General features: G+C 47.6%; 1 long non-coding RNA gene across 1 annotated transcript; it reads left to right on the forward strand.

Moving 5' to 3' along the window:
* Positions 1-221: 221 nt before the first annotated feature.
* On the forward strand, positions 222-3,230 carry LOC103348454 (uncharacterized). The gene is made up of 3 exons (XR_001793440.3): positions 222-1,816; positions 1,908-1,977; positions 2,363-3,230. It is a non-coding gene; the product is annotated as an uncharacterized lncRNA (long non-coding RNA).
* The last annotated feature ends 16,539 nt before the right edge of the window (positions 3,231-19,769 follow it).

The raw sequence follows: 19,769 nt of genomic DNA on the forward strand, positions 1-19,769 counted from the left end.
TGCCTTTAAATTAATCAATCAATAATTTTTTTTTTTTTTTAAGAACTGAGGCTTAGTAAACTGAGGGTCTCATGCCTCCCTCAATGGGCAAAGCCACTGCTGTCATAAAAAAAATCCTGACTGGCGCCACGGCTCAATAGGCTAATCCTCTGCCTGCGGCGCTGGCACACCAGGTTCTAGTCCTGGTCGGGGCGCTGGATTCTGTCCCGGTTGCCCCTCTTCCAGGCCAGCTCTCTGCTGTGGCCCGGGAGTGCATTGGACGATGGCCCAAGTGCTTGGGCCCTGCACCCACATGGGAGACCAGGAGAAGCACCTGGCTCCTGGCTTCGGATCGGCACAGTGCGCTGGGTGCAGTGCACCAGCCGCAGCGCGCCGGCCGCAGTGGCCATTGGAGGGTGAACCAACGGCAAAGGAAGACCTTTCTCTCTCTGTCTCTCTCACTATCCACTCTGTCTGTCAAAATAAATAAATAAATAAAATCCTGTCCCTTTGCCTCAGTCACAACAAGGGGACATAGCCTCTTGACCAAATACTCAGATACTCAAAGTCTTTTCTGTCTCACTTCCAGCATCAGAGCCACGTATTTCTTTTTTAAAAAATGCTGTTGAAAAGATTCTACTTTGGGGCCATTGTTCTTGGAAGGACTGCTGAGATCTTCACTTTCTCTGATTCTTCCACCAAACTTTCGCAGGATGTGAGTCCAGCCTTACATCTTTAGATTTCCAAAAGGAACAGGTCATCTGGAGTTATACACACTTAAACATATTATACACACAAAAATGTACACACTTCAAAGTCACAGACTCCATGGAATCAAAGCCAAAACATGGCAATGGCCTGCGTGAGGCCTGGGGACAGCCATTTGCAATGTCAGCTGTCCATGGGGGCCTGATTCTTTTTGGAGGTCAGGAAGGAGTTCCGTGGACAAGTGGCATTTAATCCAAAGCCAGATGAATAGGTAGGCGGTTGTCAGGAGAGGGACAGGGTGCAGCTCCCCGTGGCTGGAGCAGAGCTCGACACTGTGGACTGCAGGGCTGGGGAGGCAGGTGAGACAGGCACAACTAGATGTGACAGGGCACTGTGGTGTGGTTGAGTCAGGGAGCTCTTTACAAACAGGGTGCCCTTCTGGGAATCGACTGGAAGGGGCAAGAAGACAGTGGAGAGATACTGTAAGGTGTGGTGGTGGCGACGTCCGCCCACACCTCTGATTCTCATCCCCATCTCATCCCTGTTGGATGCAGTGCCAATGTTGTACCAAGCCAAGCTGATTTCCTGTTCTGCCATGTTTTTCTAGAGTGAGGACGACTCTCTCTCAACTTCACCCTTGGTCAAGATTTAGAGGGAACTTTCTGACTGCTTCCAGAGCCCCGACACCTATCCCCTACTCCGGGTCCCTTTTCAGTTTGCAGGTTTACTTTTGTCTCAAATGCGTTTTCACCTGTGTTTTCTTTTACACCTAAATGCCAGTTTTCAACTGTCATTGAATAAGAATTAAGAACACGTTACATTAAAAAATAGCTTATCGGTAAATCAAACCTTCTGGCAAACGTGAGGGTTGAGGTACCAAGTGTCATTGTCTTTTATATCTACCTAAGGAAATACTTTTTCTCCCTCTTTACAGCTGACAGAGTTGTTTTTGAGAAATGCAGCCCTCAGGTTGTTGGAAGTCACTGTGAATTAAATCAAGCTAGTTAAATGGCAAACTGCCAGGAGAATTTTAAAAACTTGTGTGAGAAGATATTGCTATTTTTTTTCCTGTCACTTTAAATTTTCCAAGGCCACCCCATAGAACGTTGGGAGCAGGTATTGGATATTGGTGAGTATTCCTAAATGGGCGTCCCCACACACACACACCCCCGATCGCAGGGTCAGATTCATGAGAGCTAAGACAATTCTCCCTGCCCTAGATTCAAAACGTCAAGGTCATCAGACCCACTCGATGGCTTTGAAAGTCAGGGGTTCGAGATCCAGGAAGAAGTAAGTATTGAAGGAGCTGTCCTTCGCTGATCTCCACGAAGCAATGCTCTCATTATCGCGCAGAACACGTGGTGCCGTGGTGCTTGGAGGGGTCATCTGGTGGCCTTTGGGCTCTTTGTTGACTGTTGTGGAGCTAGTTTTTGTGTCTCTGTCCTTTTCAAAGCCTTCAACTTTCTTCGTCTCTTTCTTTGTCCTTCCTTCTACTAGAACATACATCTATCTTACATTTTTTTTAAATGTCATGAACTCATAAAATTGTGCATCTCCAGGTGTGCCAAGTGTTGTTTTCATACATGTTCACATTGATGTATCTCTTCAAGCGTTTAACATTTCTTTATGTTGCAAACATCCAAAATCCTATCTTTTTCTTTTTATTGAAAAATAGGCAGACACCTACCTGAAGAGGATAAAGGCCCAAAACTCTGTGCCCCTGGCATACAGCAATGGGCCTTGGTCCCTTCACACGGCACTGGGCAGTCTCCATTTCTGTCTGCTCCGGGCACGCTCACGTGTCTGGTGAATCCAGGCTTGCATCTGGTCCCTTTACCATGCATTGACTTCGGCTTTTTTTTTTTGCTGGCAAATAAATCATTTCTTTCAGATCAGATAAAAAATGGGCTATGCTCTTTTGGAAACAGAAGACTTCCAGATAATTCCATGTTTGCACTATAAACTATACCAGTCAATTGCACATTCAGGTTTACACTGGGGCCAGATTTATGCCCCTGAGAAAGTTCTATTTTTGCATGATTTAGACAAAAAAATGTGTCTGAACAGCCTTACCCAGCCTAATTTATATGAAACTGGGATTCTGCCACCTGGAGTTTCGGGTCTGCTCTGTGAGACGTGTCTGGTATGTGACTAAGGACCAAGTGAGGAGGAGGCGGTGGTGGAGGGGAAGAGAGGGGCTCCCTGGAAAACAGGCCCCCATCCCAGACAACTGAATGGGGCGTGCACAACCAGCTGGGAGGGAGGCCTCCCCATTGTGTTTGTGTTATTGGCTCTTGTGTACAACCAGAGAGGCTCCCCCTCCCCAGGGCACGCCTGGTTGCTACGATCTGTTCCTGGGGGCTTATATGCATCCCAAATGGCATCTCCCTCCCGTCCAGACAGCCTGGGCTTTGCTCAATTACCAAAGCCGGCAGCATTTTGATCCCAAACACTTCTGGTTCCCACCTGCATCTGAGCCTGCACGAGAGAGAGGACAAGCCGAACAGCTCCCCCTCCCCACCCTGTTCCATATCCGGGGCCTGTCCGCTGGCCAATCCACCCCCGCCCCACCCCCCACCCCCCCACCGCCTGCAGACAGTGCTCACCCTGTACACAAGCAAGAGTGTCCAAGGAGTTTTGGGGGTGTGTGGATGTTAACTCTCAAAATCCTCTTCTAAGGCTCCCAGCGATCTTAGCCTGTTGCTGTCCAGGGCCAGGGACATGGAGTTGCTCCTGGCGTGGAAACTGACCCTCTCTGACCGGCACACTGCACAGTCATTGGTGGGGGGGTGGAGGGCTCTACAAAGGTTCGAGAAATCATTTCTGAGCGTGAAGTTCACTCTAGGCACTAATCTGGGCAACACTGCTGGGGGTGGGGCCCAGGGATGCACAGACAGACCTGATATTGACTTCAATGGGAAAGAACCATGAAGTCAATCATCACATAATAAATGTGCACAGGAGTGAGAAGTACAGTGTGTAGCGAGCGTCTGGCTCCATGCGCTGTGTGAGTGGCGCATTCGAGCGTTCCCTAAGGTGGTGCCACTTGGTCTGAGCACTGAGCTGCTCACAGCCTGGAAGGAACAGGGCTGCACACTGGCTCAGGAGGGGTATCCTCGGATCAGACTAGAGAGCGACTCGCCCAAGGACACTGGGCTGGCTAGTAGCAGGGTCACTGTAAAATCCTCCCTGCGTTCAAGGAAAATGCTTAAACACTAGGGCTTTGCGTCAGAGGGGCTGTGCCTGAGACCTCAACCTTCCCCTTCAGGACCTCAGCCCTTAATCTTCCAGAACCTTCCAGAATCTTCCTTTTCTCCTCTGTGGAGTGAGGAACACAATAGATGTTTCCACACAAGGAGGTTTCAAGCCATAATGAGAGTAAGCATGTAAGGTATTTGGACATCATAAATGTTAGCTATTGCAATTATTTATTCTTATTTGATCTTTCAAAGCCACACTATAGTGTCGAAAAAAAAAGCAGGTGCCCCTCCCTGTACCCAACCACAAATCTTTTATTTTAAATAGATGAAAAAAGAACCATAAAGGTGCCCAATCATGCATGGATGAGTCCATTCCAAGTATTTATTAAATTCTTCCTACAGTACAGGCGTTCTTCGAGGCATAAAGAGACTAAGAGTCCCTGCCTCAAGGTGCGGTTACCTGGTGGGGAAGCCCCCAGGCATCACACCGCGGCATCATCCTACTGATCCTAAGTGGGGAAACTGAGGCCCGGGTCAGGAGGTTGGTGACGGCTGTCACTTCCTTGCGTCTCCTCGCCGGCAGGAGGGCTCGGGGCTCAGAATCTCAGCCTCCCCGGAGCTGCCCTAGCAGAATCGGCAGATGGTGCCTGGGGGAGTCGGGCAGAGCTCCTTCCGGGGAAGGGATGCTGGTTCTGTATCCTCTGAGATGGCCTCAGACACTACACGCGGAGCCGCTGCGGGTGGGCGCTCTTCGCCGAGGTTTCTCTTCGTGGGCCTTTCCCAGTGCTTCCCTGTCTGTGACTCAGGTGTCCACGTGCCCGTCCCCTGGGCCACAGTTACTCGTTTCCCAACTGCAAGGCAAACACCATCTTAGTTCTGGTAGAAACTGAGGTTTAGGGTTTAAACGGAGGGGGGACCATCTTGGATTGAGGGTGCTGGGTCAGCCTCCCAGGGGACAGGGCCTAGGTGTGTGGGTCTCCTGGAGCCCCCACTTGGGGAGCCCCACCCACTCACCCAGCACCACCTCCTATCGCTTTGGGGATCCTCGGATCCTATTCAAACGCAAGCGCACTGGCTTCCGAGCCAAGCCGGTGTTGTTGATCTGCAATTACCCTGGAAGTCCTTCCTGTAATTAACCCCAGCTTCACGGACACTGCTATTTGCACATCCGTCCCCTCTGAAACACCGCCTCTCTGCCATTATTTCCTGGGAAGAGGAGTCAGCGAAGGCGAGGTTGTTAGCCAGCTTTTGTCTCCCGGAGATAAGTCCCCGATACCCCCAGCTCCAACCAGGCACTTCTCGCCTCCTTTCTCCAGCTCCTTTTTTTTTTTTTTTAATAACATTTTCTTCCTTTCTGCTTTTATATTTCTTCCTCTCCCTCCCATAGCCTTTCATGCATTCAGGATGTAAGGGAAGCAGCATCAAAGCCCAGGGCGGCGGTGCGTCCTCCTGCCTCTAGGAAGCGTGCCCTTTTCCTGTCTGATCACTGACTCAGAACCACAGCGCTTCCCAGGCCCAGGATGGGGAGAGGGAGGGCTGCGGCCCCGGGAGACAAAAGTTAAGGATTTGTTCAACAGGACTCCCCCCCCTTTCCCTTTGGGGATAATTGTTCAGGACAATCTGAGCTGACCCAGTTGGGGGGTGGGGGTGGGGGAGGGGAAGCCAGGAGCCCACCCCTCACCGCACATCCACTGGGGACTCCAAGCCCAGTGAAACTCATCCGTGCAGCCTCTCACCTCCCAAAGCCAGACCAGTCCCAAACCCACTCCCTGGGTGTCACCAACACCGTCCAGCACATTATTTGATTTTCACGCCATGGAGCATGTTTGCATTGGTGACCTACTGTGTGCCGCACTGTGCGTCGACAGGTGACAGCCACAGGCTGAAACCTTGTGCAAGTTAATGTCCCCTTTCTTCAAGAGGGAATATGCAGCTCCCCCCGCCCACCTCCAGCGCCCAGGCCTCCCCCCTCCCCTTCTGTCTCCATTAGGCGATGAATGGGGGTCACATCTGTTTCTTTTCTGGCTGGAAAGCAAGAGGCAAAGACCCTCAAATGGGGACAGACCAGCACACACCTGGGTGGTCCTTAAATTAGAAAAGTTTTTTTTTGCCAGAGTTCCTCCCGTGGACTTGCAGTCGCCACACTTTCCATTGCTCTGTGATCCAATGGGAAGAAATGGGTGAGGTGCAGGGACGGTTGGGGCGTGGGGACACAGTCTCCTCCCGTGTGTTCCTCCCACTGCGCTGTGTGCTGCGTTTCCAGCATTGGACTCCCCCTGGCCCGACCACAAACCAGGCGGCCCCTTCAGGTCATCTGCGCACAGTTTAAGTCTATGTGATTATTTGCCCTCATTGTTGATTTTAAGCCAGTTTGTGGGGATGGAAAACTCTGTCCTGTAGACGCACGGCTCTGGAAACCATGCCTCAGTTTTCTCATCTGTGAAACGGGGATAGTCGAGGTCTGGCCCTATTGGGTGGTGAGGGTTAGACAAGGTGTTAGCTCTGGTTCGTGGCGGGTGACAGCTTCCGGTCAGCCTCACCTGCCTCCCTGTCCCTTTGAGACGCCTCCCTCAGAAGGTTAGGCTCACTGGGAAGCTGGACAGCTCTGATCTTGTTGCCCGTGCGCCCTCTGTGACTTGAAATTGCAAAGGAGGGAGTAGGACGCCCGGAATCAGCCACCCTCCAGCTGCTGTGTCCAGGGAAGCATATTTTTGCCCCAGATTGTGCCTGGGGGACAAACTGGGACTCAAGTGTTATTTATTGATGAACTGAAATTAAGTGAGTGCCCCGTATTTTTAATTGGTAGGTCTGACAGCCCTGCCTGGGGACGGGTCTTCCTTGGTGACTCGCCACTAGAAGGGACAGTAGTGAGGTGGGCTCGTGGAGCTGGCTCTTCTTGGGAATATTTGGAGATTCCCAAGCAGGGAGCATCAGTGGGAACGCAGGTCTCTGCTGTTTCTTATTGAGGTAGTGAGGCTCCCTTTCAAAGTAGCTGTCTGTGGCTAAGAATGAAGAAGATTACTTTCAGAGGCCTTTTTTTTTTCAGACTTCAATGCAATATTTTAGGGTGTATATGTGGGCATGTGTGTTAGGAGAGCGGGGACCACGGCAGCCCTCCAATTAGTGGCTTCTATCCACGGACGCTATGTGGATGAGAGCTGTGAACTACGTGATGCATAACCTATTCCACACCTTTCGTTGTAGTACAAATAGAACCAGTGTTTAGCCAAATGGCTAAATGGTTTGGTCCAATTTGCTGAAACTTTCCGAGTTCTTTTTTGCTTAGTTAACTTTTTTTTTTCCGAGCTCCTGAAAGGAGCGATTGCATGAATAGGACAGATTACGTGGGGGGAGGGAACGGAGGCAGGCCACGTTAGCATGTTTGCCTTTTAGAATTTGCCAAGGGAACCACCCAGTAAGGCTGGCGGATCTTTTGTGTTTGTGTGTGCGTGTCGGCTACTAAGAATTATTAGTGCTGCTGACCGTTGTGAATAAAAAATAAAATTGTTGTCTTCCAGGAACTTGATCAAAAGTCCCTGTGAGGGAAGATGATTCCCACTGAGCCAAACTTTTATCCACTGGACTGGCAGTTACCAGTGCATGGAGGCTGAGTAAGAAAGTTGTTTAGAAAATATGTGTGTGTGTGTATGTGTGTGTGTTTCATTTTCTTTCTTTTCCTCCAAAGAGAGTGATGAGAGAAATTTAGACTCTGGCCCAAACAGTGGTGGGATTCAGAGCCCGGTATTTATGAAGGCAAATCATTGATGAAGCAGAATGCTAATGTGGCAGGCGCCAGCCTGAAGCGGGACAGTGCGGGGACGGAGCGGGGGTGCACGTCTCCAGCAAAGGGTTATAGGGGACTTGGAGACCCAAGAAGGGCTCTTCAGGAAGGAGTCGCCCCTGGGTGACTTGAACTGGAGAGGGAGTTAGTTTGGCTGTTAGTGTTTCCCAAACATTCTCGACTCCTTTGTTTACGAATCTACAGAGAAATTGAATTTTCTATTTGTTACATCAATAAGTCTTCATCTAAGCCCCCACCATAATTAGTAAATAAATAAACAAGAAATAGGAAGGCACTTCAAAACACTTGGGGGAAACAGAATTCAAAGGTAAGTGTATTTCAGGGCAAAAAAATGTTCGCAAGTTACGCACGTGTAGGCATCTTCAAAAATTCGTGGAGAATGCCTATTAGGGGAAAAACCTGTGGATTTCCTTTTTTTTTTTAACGCCACGACAAATGAATGCTTTAATTCCACTTTCCACAAATATTTTGAAGTACCAGATGAGATCACAATTTTTTATTTACTACTCTAGAGGAGAGGCCTAGGAAGTATTTTACCAAAATTAAAGCTCCGATCTAGGTTGAAGAGTGGCTAGATGATATTTCAGCCGCCGCAGAGCCTAAGCTTTTCTAAAGCAAGCCTAGCTCCTCTGCCTATTAACTCCGCAGCCTCCCTTTAAAAGAACAAGGGACTAAATTGCAGGCTTAAGTTTGTGGCATGGCAGGAAATCAGCGACAAACTCTGGGAGATTAAAGGAGCTGGGACTTCAGGATAAAAATACACTGGAAGCCACTTTTTTTTTGACCAAAACTGCTTCCAACACATGTGCACCAATAAAAGGCCAACAATAATATAATCTACATCTACCCTCTTTTATCTGCAAGAAAATTTACTTCTCCCCCCATTCCTGGGATTGAAAAGGCGTCCTATTCTAAAGCAGTTTTCCTTAATCGCTTTTCAGCCTAACTGATCCAGGAGTTTTGGTGTAGGTTTTGGAAGTGAGTCACTCCGGGACAGGATCACCTGCAGCCAAGGCTGCTTCCTCCCCCACTGCATTGTCAGAGTTTTTAACTTAATTATGACGAGATGAGATCTCCCTCTGTCAACAAGTCTTGGGACCTGCTGGCTCGGCCCTTTGGGCTCTTACCCAGGGCCCATCCTTTTTTTTCTTCTCGAATCCTATTTAATTTTTGCATTTCCTGATTTTTATCTTGGGAAAACACAAGCCAGCTGCAGTCAGTTAAGGAAACAGCTGAGGGATGCTGGCAGGTAGGGGCCTTGCGGGTTTTCAGCCTCCAGTTGTGAGAACTGAAACGCAATGTGTCAGGTTGCAGGGACTTCGGCACCTCCCAGGTTCTCTGCCTTCTGCACACACACACACACACACACAAGTCCCCTTTTTCTTGCCTTTTGCCTGGGGTCCCTCTCATTTTCTACAGCTGTATTTTGAATCAGCAGAAGATACATCTTGCTTGGAGTCAACACTCTTTCTCCCTGCGCATTCTTAACCTTCTATCTTATGCATGGATCACTGGTTAGCTTAGAAATGCGCAGACACAAAGAGGGAGCTGACATGCGAGGTTTGACGGCCATAATGGCTGTTTATAAGCCTAATCCATCACGTTTAGTGGACACCTCCATTTTTGTCCCTCTGAAAAGGTATAAATAATAAAATGGGATCGCTCCAGCTCAGAGGTGCCTTGGTAAATATTTTAACTATTTACAAGATCGCACCAATAACAAAAGCAGCATCTGTACCGTGCACCGAGGGGCCCCCGGTCATTTAGACAGACCCAGATGGTCCATACCATTCAGCCAACCAGCACACTTCTTGATGACAGAGCCTTTGTGACATGGTTTACATTTTTTTTCCATATCACATGGTGATATTCCAAAAGTGCCCGCCCCTTCCTGCACTGCCCCCAGCAACCCTCGCAAAGAAAATCCCCTCAACAGCCTCCCTCCACCTCCCTCTCCCCCCCCCCCCCCAGAAGAAAAGAATGAGGCCTTGGAAGGACATGGCAATGTATGTCTCAAAGCCCAATTCAGAGCCGAGTCTGAGCTATTGCAAACTGGGCCTTCTCAAAGCCCAAATATTGACATGAGCCTACTCATTCTGTGGCCCAGTTCAGGGTTCGCGCTGGGTAAACAGCCCAGCAAAGTCACCCTGCGCTCTGCCATCTCCCAGCCAGGGCGAGAATCTGCCTTGGTTTCATTTTCACCCTTTCCTGCCAGGCAGAAACAGACGGGGTGGGGGTGGGGGACGGAGGGCATGGGTCTGGGAACCCCCAGAGGCACTTGGGCAGTTCAGGGTGTTTCTCCTTGGAGAACTGGGTGCCTGAGGCTGCAGAGGAGCCTGGCAGCGAAGACTAGGAAGCTTTTGGAATCTTTCTGCCCAGTCACATTCCTGTTTTGGTCTGAGCCTGCTGGAAGCCGCTTACTCACTGTTAGAAACTTCTCTCTCTCCAAAGCACTTGTCAGCTACGCAAGGATGGCAAAGAGGCAGGCGGGCCAATGGAATGGTTCCAAAACCCAGGTTTGGGGATTGACTTCATCCCCAGGAACACTGGGGTCCCTGGCAAGACTTCCGTTTTTAGAAAGCTGATGATACGGGGACAATAGGGACACAGAGGACTCCGAAAAAGTTCATGGAAAGTGGCATTAAAAACATAAATGCATTTGGTGTAAAAAAAAAAAAAGGATTGAAATCTGCACATACAAGGAGTTTTTAAAAGGCTCACAGAAAATGTGTGTCTGAAGAATACTGTATGGATTTCCAAAGATTTTTGCACCAAAATAACATTTATTTATATTTTATTCCATTTCTTCCCCTCCCCCAGTCTTTTTGACATATTCTCCTGTGAACTTCACAGGATTAACTGTGTGAATTACAGGAGATGATGTGCTAGAACTAGTACTAACAAATGCATGATCAAGAGATCAAATCTTTTGACATCAGAGCTCATGTGTGAAGTTTTCTATGGAGGAAAAAAAAAAACACCAAAACCAAAAAAAAAAAAAAATAGAAAAGAAAAATACAAAACCATGTGGCCACTCACCAGGTCTTAGAGAAACCTAAACGTTCAATTCTTTTCCAAAGGTACTATTTAATTTTGGAGCTCCTACTTTCCAAATTTGGGCAATAAAATTAACAGCCTCCTTTTGAGTGGGACATCACACCTCCAAATGAGCTCAAGCTGGCGCTGGGATTGTCCTGCTCTGAATGTGAGGTTTACATTTCACAGCTCCTCGCCAAGTAATGAATGAAACGGAGCTCGTAAACAAACGATCCTCGCTTCCCTTGTTCTGTGGCCCCCAACGTGGGGTGTGTGCTGCGAAGAAAAATATTTATCCTGTTTGTGTGGCGCTGGGTCCCTGAATGGCCCACCAATAAAACAACACCATAAAGGGCATTTCACAGCTGAGCTCGCAATTTAATAAACAGATGCAAACAGAAGGCCTTGGAGGTCAACAATTAAAAATAAACCAGCCCAAGGTTCTCCTTGGAATTCTCCTCCTCTGTAAAGTAGAGAGGACCGGGCCCCTGCAGCTGGGGCCCGGAGGGGGGAGGGGTGGGAAAGGAGGTTTCCCAGCCTGTATGAGCTCAGGGGGGCTGTACCTGTTCCAAAGGATCATTCCAACAATTCCCTTTCTAGGAGGAGTGGGAAACTTGGAAAGCAGATGAAATGCAACTCAGGGACCCCACGTGAGCTGGGAAGTGGAACAGTAACCTTGGCTGACAGCGACCGCTGCATGGCCATCTCTCTATTTTCTGCACCAATGACAGTAAACATTGGAGCAAATGATCTGAGATAGTGCAGAATCACAGGATCATGTCTGTGTCGTTGGTTTTGGAATGGGTTTTCTAGTGAAATTTGAAATTGTGAGTTTGTGTATGTGTGTGTGTGGGAGAGAGAGAGAGAGATGTCGGAAAAAATAGCAAAGCCACTGAAAAAAGTTCTGGAAAGTTGATGAGGGTCACCATGCTGTACCCTTGTAGCCCCTGGAGTCACTGGGTAACGCCTGTCAACTCCATCCTACCCTTCTGTGTGACCCCAGGCTCCAGGCCACTCTTCCTGTCTCTTTCTCCTCTGTTAGAAAGTGGAGTAATAGGAGCTGGCTATAGGCTGAAAAGTGCTGCGTGGGGTTTCCAAGGCACCGTCCATGGAAAGCTCCTTAGGAAGTACTCTATGCTCATGGCAAGGATGCAGAAATGCTGGCTCCTGTGCGTGGCATCTCTGCAGCTCACTGGCTCCCACTTCCTGGGTGGCCCAACAGGTCATCGCACCTGATCTGAGAAGCTGTCCAAGGCCCCTAGGCCTCCCACACTCACAGCCTCATGCTCACAAAATCCCAAATGCCCACAGCCTCCCCACAGTCCTTTGTTGATAAGAGGGGGCATGAAGGATGGGTTTAGAGATAACCATTTGCTGCGGAGGCACACCTCCTGCCGGGACCCAGCCCCATCTGTGGGGCACTACAGAAGGGGCCCTGTGTCATGTGGCCAGCCACACCCGACTCCTGTCCTGTATCAGCTTTTGGGAGCCCAGAGCCCCCCTGTGACTGCCCAGAGTGACCGACCCCTGTGATCGATCTGATACGTGCAGTTAGAAGCTACCCAGACTCATTTTCTACCTAAGGGTGGAGGAGACGGTGGGCTTGAGACGTTACTAGGGTACAAGGGGACTAGTTTGAAAGCAAGATAATGGAATTCAAAGTAAGCGTGTTTTGGTGCCAAAATTTTTGAAATCCATGCATAGTTTTGGCTTTCGCGAGACACATTTCCATGAACTATTTGCAGACTGCACATGAATTCCCCAGTGCCAGGTGTTCCCACCCTGCCTAATGACAGAAAGAGCACCGAGGCTCATCTTTGGGGATTTGGGGATTTAATGCTTATTTAGTTGGTCCTGAGTTGTTACTTAGAAATTATATAGACTTGAGTTCAAATTTCTCCACTGCTTTTTTCCCCGTGAGAGGAAAGAGAAAACACAAGCCGAGCTGTTAGCAAAATTCAGAACTACAATCCATTCTGTTCTTCATATCCAAGACTTCTAGTTTCCTTTTCTGCTTCTAGTTAAGATTTTTAAAAGGTCTCTTCTAAGCATCTTTTGCCTACTCCTCAGGACAAGCCTGTGTGGGGATATCATCCTTCTCTCACGGAGAGCAAGCAGAAATTCAGAAGGGAAGAGATGAGCATGTGGCACAGCTGCTGAGCCACCGCTTGGGGTGTCTGCATCCCATATCACAGTGCCAGGTCAAGTCCCAGCTCCTCTGCGTCCATTCAGCTTCCCGCTAATGCATCCCGGGAGGCAGCAGAGGATGGCTCAAGTGCTTGAGTCCCTGCCACCCACACAGGGGACCCGGATGGAGTTCCAGCCCTAGCTCTTCCTGTCCTGGCTGTGGTGGGCAGTCGGGGAGTGAACCAGCAGATGGAAAAATCTCTCTCTTTCTCTTTCTTTATGTCTCTATGTCACTTTGCCTTTCAAGTAGATGAAAATAAAGGGAAACAAATATTAAAAAATAAAATTCCAAAGGGAAGTAGCTCCTTCCCAATCACATCATAATTAAATTGCCAAGTTGGACATTTTTCACCCATAACTTTTATTTTTTCATTTTGATCTAGTGCTAAACTTTTAAAAAGCAAACTATAGTGAAACATAGCATTTGTACAGAAAGAATGCTTAAAATATAAACATACAGTTTAATAAGCATTTACAGAGTAGTTATCTGAGTAACTGTAATCAAGTTCAATATAGAAATCTCCCTCTTCCCTGTTGTCCTCATCAGGGACAGACGTGTGGCACAGCATTTGCAACATTGCTTGAGAAGCCTCTGATCCACACCAGAGTGCCTGCGTTTGAGTCCTGGCCCCATTCCTGATTCTCACTTGTTTCTTATATACAGCAGGAGGTCGTAGATGGCTCAAGTGGTTGGGTCCCTGCTACTCACATTGGAGACCCAGATTGAGTTTGTGGATTCCTAGCTTCGGCCTGGCCCAGTCCTGGCTGTTGGAGGCACTTAGAGACTGAACCACTACATTGGAGCTCTCCCTGTTTATCTGTTTTGTTGCTTTTTAAGCAAACAAAACAAAACAAAAAAAGAGAGAGAGAGAGAGAGAGAGAAACACTCAAAAGACAGTTATACAGTTATTCTTAAGTGTTGAAATTTAATTGAAATGTGATCCCTGTTAAACATAAGAGTGGGGATAAGAGAGGGAAGAGATATATAATTTGGGACATGCTCAAGCTGACTTGCCCCAAATGGTAGAGTTAGAAACATACCAGGGGACTCCAATTTAATCCCATCAAGGTGGCATGTACCAATGCCATCTCACTAGTCCAAGTGATCAATTTCAGTTCACAATTGATCATAATGAAAGGGAGCACATAAACAAGTCTAGTACCTGCTAATACTAACCGATAGAATAAATAAAGGGGAGAGTGATCCAACATGGGAAGCGAGATACTCAGCAGACTCATAGAATGGGAGATATCCTAAACAGCACTCTGGCCTCAGAATCAGCCCTAAAGGCATTCCCATCTGGCTGAAAAGCCCATGAGAGTATTTCAGGCATGGAAAGCCAAGACACTCAGGCAAAAGAAAAAAAAAAAAAAACCTAAATGAAAGATCTCTGTGAGTGAGATCCCAGTGGAAAGAACAGGTCATCAAAGAAGGAGGTACCTTTCTCTGAAGGGAGGAGAGAACCTCCACTTTGACCATGACCTTGTCTAAACAAGATAAGAGTCGGAGAACTCAAGGGGCTTCCATAGCCTTGGAAACTCATGACTGGAGCATAGGGAGATTACTGATGCCATAGACAGGAGTGTCAATTTGTAAAGTCAACAACAGGAGTCACTGTGCACTTACTCCTCATGTAGGATCTCTGTCCTTAATGTGCTGTACATTGAGGCTTAATGCTATAACGAGTACTCAAACAGCATATTTCACTTTGTGTTTCTATGGGGGTGCAAACTGTTGAAATCTTTACTTAATGTATACTAAACTGATCCTCTGTTAAAAAAAAAAAGAAGAAGAAATTAGCAATTCCCAACTTGACTCTCACTGGGATTAAACATGACAATAGGTCTGATCTGATTTCATCATCATTTAAAAAATCATCTATCATTTTTCACTTTATGTTTCTGTGTGGGAGCAAACTGTTGAAATCTTTACTTAATGTATGCTAAACTGATCTTCTGTATATAAAGAGAATTGAAAATGAATCCTCATGTGAATGGAAGGGGAGAGGGAATGGGAAAGGGGAGGGTTGCGGGTGGGAGGGACGTTATGGGGGGAAGCCATTGTAATCCATAAGCCGTACTTTGGAAATTTATATTCATTAAATAAAAGTTAAAAAAAAGACAGTTATAATTTTGACTTTTCTGACAATCACTTTCTGCCTTTATTATTTTATTTTACCACATTGATGAGTATTCCTAAATAACACGGTTTTCCTACCTTTTGTGCGTTACTGGAATAGACACCTTTGTGTTTCTCGCCTTTTTTTTCTATCACAGGTTTGCAAATTGAGCAGTGTGGCGAGGGAAGCTGTGGTGCATGTATCTCCTTTATTGCTGTAATGCATTTCCGCCTGGGGCTGTGCTCTGGTTTCATTCTCCATTCTAAGTTGATTGACACCTGAGCTGATTCCAGCTTTCTTCATACCCCTCTCTATCCTTGCTCTTTGCCAAGTGGCTTACTTTGGCTAACAAAAAGGCCATGCTGCGCCAGCGGTGAGTCAGGCTTCCAGGGGTCTTTGTCTGTTTCTACCTACTCACTGCCTGTCTGTCATCCCCATGAGAAGGGCATGGGTTTGCCAGGCTGTAGGTGCAAGGAGAAGGATCAGAGATGTGGGACAGTGAGAACCTGGAAAAGCACGAGCCAGGCCAACCGGGGAGAACTGAACCCCATGAACTCATAGGCAAAAATGCTTATTGTGTATGGTGTTGACACTCATTTTTATGTACTGTTTTGTATGCATTTTTATAAATAAGTGATACAAGCTTATATAATATACTTTGTCAAATTAGCAATTTTGAGTCAGATATCTAAACCACAAAGCCTGAAGTCTTTCATTTTTGCCAAGTTCTTTTTTTTTAAGTACTGTTAGTGAAAAATACCAACTAGAATTTAAAAATCAGACTCCTGGCCGGCGCCACAGCTCACTAGGCTAATCCTCCACCTGTGGCGCCGGCACTCTGGGTTCTAGTCCCGGTTGAGGCACCGGATTCTGTCCCGGTTGCTCCTCTTCCAGTCCAGCTCTCTGCTGTGGCCTGGGAAGGCAGTGGAGGATGGCCTTGTGGTCATAAAAAGGTCAAAATATGTCATAACCTTCAAATGGTACACTGCTTCAAGTTTTAAAGTGATTGAAAGAGGGGCCGACTCCATGGCACAGTAGGTTAATCCTCCACCTGGGGCGCTGGCATCCCATATGGGCACCGGTTCTAGTCCCGGCTGCCCTTCTTCCAATCCAGCTCTCTGCTATGGCCTGGGAAAGCAGTAAAAAAATGGCTCAAGTGCTCAGGCCCCTGTACCCGCGTGGGAGACCTAGAAGAAGCACCTGGCTCCTGGCTTTGGATCGGTGCAGCTCTGGCCGTAGTGGCCATTTGGGGGGTGAACCAACGGAAGGAAGACCTTTCTCTCTGTCACTCACTCTAACTCTGCCTGTCAAAAAAAATAATCAGACTCCTGCCATCTGGGTCTAAATATTAATAATCCATCCATGGCTGTCATAGAGTAAGACCTCTATCTTTTTTATTTGTTTGTATTTTTATTTATTTTACATTTGAAACTGTCAGCTTGAGAAAACTCTCTCCATTGGGCACGATGTTGGGCACAGTGGTAAAGACTGCTGTGGCTGTCTGCCTCCAATATTTGAGTGCTGAGCTTCGAGACCTGGCTCTGCTTTCAATCACGCTTTCTGCCGATGCCCGCTCAGGGAGGCAGCAAATGCTGGCTCGAGGATTTGGGTTCCTGCCACCAGCACAAGAGATCCAGACAGCGTTCTGAGCTCCTGGTTTCTTTCTGGCCCAGTCCTGGCTCTTATGGGCATTTAGAGCGTGAACCAGTGAATGGAAGATCTCTCTCTTCTGTCTGTGCCTGCCTGTCTCTCTGTCTTTCAAATAAAATGAAAATAATAAATGAAAAAAGATGCTTGAATCTCTTCTTTGATTTACTCACAACACTTCTTATCCATAGTACTCTTTTGTGTAGTTGTCATTTTTGAAGACTTAAAAAAAAATTGTAGGCTGGCACCGTGGCTCACTAGCCCAATCCTCCACCTTGCAGCACTGGCACACCGGGTTCTAGTCCCGGTCGGGGCGCCGGATTCTGTCCCGGTTGCCCCTCATCCAGGCCAGCTCTCTGCTGTGGCCAGGGAGTGCAGTGGAGGATGGCCCAAGTCCTTGGGCCCTGCACCCCATGGGAGACCAGGGTAAGTACCTGGCTCCTGCCATCGGATCAGCACGGTGCGCCAGCTGCAGCGCGCCGGCCATGGCGGCCATTGGAGGGTGAACCAACGGCAAAGGAAGACCTTTCTCTCTGTCTCTCTCTCTCACTGTCCACTCTGCCTGTCAAAAAAAAAATAATAATAATAAAAAAATTGTAGAATTCTCGTAAAGTCTAAGTGTCCAAGTACCCAGATTAATACCTGTTTTGGGTCAACTGAATCCAGGAGTCTCAAACTAAAGGCCCGTGGACAATTTAGTCCACAGACATAATTTATTTAGCCTATAAAGTTAAAAAAAAAAATGTTGAGCTGAGGGGTCAGCGCCGTGGCTCACTTGGTTAATCCTCCGCCTGCAGTGCTGACATCCCATATGGGTGCCAGTTCTAGTCCCAGCTGCTCCACTTCCAATTCAGCTCTCTGCTATGGCCTGGGAAAGCAGTAGAAGATGGCCCAAAGCCTTGGGCCCCTGCACCCATGTGAGAGACCAGGAAGAAGCACTGGCTCCAGCTATTGTGGCCATTTGGGGAGTGATCCAGCGGATGGAAGACCTTTCTCTCTGTCTCTCCCTCTCACTGTCTGTAACTCTACCTCTCAAATAAATAAATAAAATCTTTAAAAAAATGTTGAGGGGCTGGCACCAAGGCTCACTGGGTTACTTTCTCAATGAAAGCTATGAAAGAAGTGGCATAACATTGTTCAACAACTAAAGGAAGTGAATTCTAAATCCAGTATTCTATATCCATGAAGATGCCCTTCAAGAGTTGGGGAGAAACCGAACCATTCTCAGAGGAACAATAGTTAAGGAAATCACTGACGTCAGAAATAAGAGTGTCAATTGTTAAATCAGCAACAATGGCTGGTGCTGTGGCTCACTTGGCTAATCCTCCACCTGCGGTGCTGGCATCCCATATGGCACCGGGTTTTAGTCCCAGCTGCTCCTCTTCCAGTCCAGCTCTCTGCTGTGGCCCGAGAGGGCAGTGGAGGATGGTCCAAGTGCTTGGGTCCTGCACCCACATGGGAGACCAGGAGGAAGCACCTGGCTCCTGGCTTCGGATCAACGTAGCTCCGGCCATAGTGGCTATTTAGGGAGTGAACCAACAGAAGGAAGACCTTTCTCTCTGTCTCTCTCTCTCTCACACTCTGTCTGTAATTCTTCCTGTCAAATAAATAAATGAAATCTTTTAAAATAAAAAACTGTTGAGCTGAAATGAAAAATAATAAAAAAAAAACCAGGGATCTTCATAAAGACCAGCACAATGCTTCCTAACACTGGGTCTGCACCCTTGCATGGTAAGCATGAAAGGAACGTGCAAAGAGGCCACCCCCTCTGAAGCAGCCTTGGTCTCTAATTTGCCTTAGTCCTCACCATTCCCTATTCTCAGTACAGAAAGTCCTTGACTTATGATGGTCTGACTGAACGTGTTTCGACTTTACGATGGTACAAACCACACCTCAAACTTTGAGCTTTGATCTTGTCCTGGGACTGTGCTATGCAGTGCAGCAGTGTCTCAGTTCCAGCAGAGGCAGTGGGCCACAGCTCCCCATCAGCCACGCCAGTCACAGGGCAAGCAGCTGATACTGTGGAATGCACTGTGTGGCTGAGCTGCCATGTTTGGTGAGTCAGGTGCACTAAATGCATTTTCAGCTCAGGATCTTTTTGGATTTCCAATACACTTACAGGGACAAAGCTCCATTTTAAATTGAGGAGTATCTATAGCGAGACAGAGTATTGATTTCCACCTATAATAGCCTTTATGACACTGTTTTTTAATGAAAGAGAAGAATTTCTCTAACAAAAATTGGACAATAAAATAGACCGAAAGAGAGTTCTAAGTAATTTTTTAAGCCACAGGGGCTCTAATAAACATCGTTGTTCAAAGACTAATACAATACATTAACTCCTGTTACTCAGCTCTCAGCTTCAAAACCTTCCATGGCTCCCCACTGTCTATTGAATCAAGTTCAAATCTCGTAGCTGGTTCTGCAGTCCCTTCCCCGCCTCAGTCCAAACTTCCTTTGCAGCTGCATCTCCTACCCAGAACATCTGTGACTCTTGGGCCTTAGAATCAAAACTTTTGCCTCTTCTGGATCCGACCGCCCAGGTCACGTCCCCTCATTTTTGCCCGTGTATTCCCTCTCCCCCAGACTGTCTTGTCTTCAATCCCATCTCTCTGCTCTCCCTTCCATTCAAAGGCCACAGAATAATTCAGCCAGATGCTTTGCCCTCTACAGAGCCTTCTCTGGGCACCACAGGCTTAGTGGTAACAGTGAGTGCCTATGGGTCTCTAACTCTACGGTTTGTCAATTTGAAAATGCAGTTCCTTCTTCCTCACCCATGAACATGTCCGGATAAGCAGTCACTAAAGTTTTGCTGACTCAACACCAGCCACTATGGTGCATGCTTCGCGCGTGGTTCATTAAACCCCACGGCTGCTTCCTGAGATAGGAGGGCTCGTTTTCCTCATCTCACAGGTGAGGAGCCCAGCACTGGAGAGGCTTCAGGTCTCAGCCTGTAAGTCACATAGCTGGCATTTTGAGTTTAGACTGCTGGCTCCTCAATTTCTGTCTAATTGTCTTTCTAGCTTCTTCTACCAGATGATCAGATAGCAATTGCAGCCCGTTGTTTGCTTTCCCCAGTTCCTCGTTAGC

This window comes from Oryctolagus cuniculus, chromosome 18 (assembly GCF_964237555.1).
Source record: "Oryctolagus cuniculus chromosome 18, mOryCun1.1, whole genome shotgun sequence".
Lineage (NCBI taxonomy): Eukaryota > Metazoa > Chordata > Mammalia > Lagomorpha > Leporidae > Oryctolagus > Oryctolagus cuniculus.